Below are 2,280 nucleotides of genomic sequence, written 5' to 3'. Positions count from 1 at the left end.
CCCAAAGCATTTGGATTGTTGTGTTTTCGTTTTCATTTGTTTCCATATATATTTTAATTTCTTCTCTAATTGCCTGGTTAATCCATTCATTCTTTAGTAGGGTGTTCTTTAACCTCCATGTTTTTGGAGGTTTTCCAGACTTTTTCCTGAAGTATACCTTCAGCCCCTTTCTCTTCTTCTTCTGGAATTCCAGTGTTACGGTATTGTTCTGTTTGATTGCATCACTTATGTCTCTTATTCTCCTCTCATACTCCTAGATTTTTTTTATCTCTCTTTTTCTATGTTTCCTCTTTTTCCATAATTTTATCTTCTAATTCACCTATTCTCTCCTCTGTCTCTTCAATCCATGCTATGGTCACTTCCATTTTATTTTGCACCTCATTTATAGCATATCTCAATTCATCATGACTGTTTTTTAGTCCCTTGATCTCTGCAGTAATAGATTGTCTGCTATCCTCTATGCTTTTTTTTAAGCCCAGTGATTAATTTTATGACTATTATTCTAAATTCTTAGTCTGTTATATTGCTTAAATCAGTTTTGATAAATTCGATAGCTGTTGCTACTTCTTGGAGTTTCTTTTGAGTAGAATTCTTCCTTTTTGTCATTTGGCTAGTTTTCTGTCCCTTATGCATATTAAAAGCTTGTGTGCTCTGTACCTGTGAGCACTGCTATATTAAAGGAGGGTCATACACTGTCCAGGGCCCAGCCCTTCAGGACGTGTTTTTTTTTCAGGGATTGTTGCTCTCTGTTGTTGTGACTTTGGTTATTTTATTACCCTAGTCATAGTAATATTTTGTATCCTCCATCAGGTGTGCTTTGATTTGTTCCTTGGAGTAGCCCTGTAAAGGAAAACAGATAGACAAACAAGAGACAAAACACACAAACACACAAACAAATAACACAAACAAATAAACCAAACCCAAAACCTAAAGACTAAAAACAAAAAACCACAAAACACTGATTACAAGCAAAGAAGAGGGTGGGGGCAGTGCTGATGGAAGAGCAATACAAAGAGACAAATGACAGAAGCAGGTGGGTGGTGCGGTCGGTGGAATAAAGGTTGATTAGGCAGATAGACTAAAAGGCTTAATCGAGACAGAGTGAAAGGAAAATAAAGAAGGAGGCAGAGAAAAATAATCAAAGATAAAATTACCCAGAGAAACTATATGGCTTGATTATTCCAGAGAGAGAGAAAGGAGTGTAGTGACTGAGGTGTAAAACATGTATCAAGAAAATGGATTAAATATGCCTGTTTAGACAGACCAATAACCAGAGTAACCAGCCTAGGGGAGGGAAGAGAGAAGGAGAAATGGTGGGCAGAATATATCTATATATCCAGAATTGACCTAGAATTAATCCAGGCAATGCTGCATCACTTACAGGTAGCAGGTGTCTGCAGGTCTGTGCTGCTCTGGTGGATTTGTAGTTACCCAGTACAAGGGGGCGTGGTTTGGCGTTTTGTGGACCTACCTCCTCTATGGGCCTAGGGAGTGACCCCTGAGGCCCCATCTTGGTAGTGGTGGGGGTGGGGGAATGGTGATCTCCCAGTCTCTTCTCCATGGAGCCTGACCGGTGGGCTCTGTTTGAGTCATCCTCACTGTGCTTCAGGCACAGACGGGGGCGGTCCCTTTCGCTCCACCAACTCCCCTGACCCTGTGCTTGTCTAGGAATCAAAGTCCTGCTCCTTGTGCTCTGGCGCTGGGGAAATACCTCTCAGTGCAGTGATGTGTGGTCCCGGCGGGCTTTGTCTGTGCCTCTGCACTACATGAAGGACCGATTTTTATTGCGGACTGGGAGCCACTGCCCTCGAGGTGAGCCCCAGGGGTGGGGTCCCAGGCAGGCTTTGTCTTTTTCCACAGCACTCCAGGGATAAGGCCGCCTTATCCACCTGCAGACTGAGCCCTGGGCCCAGCCAGTGCACCCGGGGTGGCAGACGCAGGCAGGTTCTATGCTATCACAAAGCCCTCCAGGGAGGGAACCACTTTCTCCAGCTGCAGACTCAGCCTCTGACCTACCACCGCACCCAAGCCTGGCTCCCCACCTCCCCAGGTGCGCGAACTGGGAGCCTGCCAAAATTAGAAGAAAGCCCCACAGCTTTAGAGATCAGATCCCTCTCACTCAATCGGAGGTCTTTCTCCTGTCCAGCTATGGTCCTGCACTTCCCTACACGCTCTTTCTCTTCCCTTTGTCTTTCTGCAGAAGGGGGTCCCTCCCCTCCATTCCCATGCAGCCTTTTATATCTCCTCCAGTTCGCAGTTACCAACCTATCTTTTTTCCAG

Source organism: Prionailurus bengalensis, chromosome X, assembly GCF_016509475.1.
Source record: "Prionailurus bengalensis isolate Pbe53 chromosome X, Fcat_Pben_1.1_paternal_pri, whole genome shotgun sequence".
NCBI classification, from domain to species: Eukaryota; Metazoa; Chordata; class Mammalia; order Carnivora; family Felidae; genus Prionailurus; species Prionailurus bengalensis.
This window is presented reverse-complemented; position numbering follows the sequence as displayed.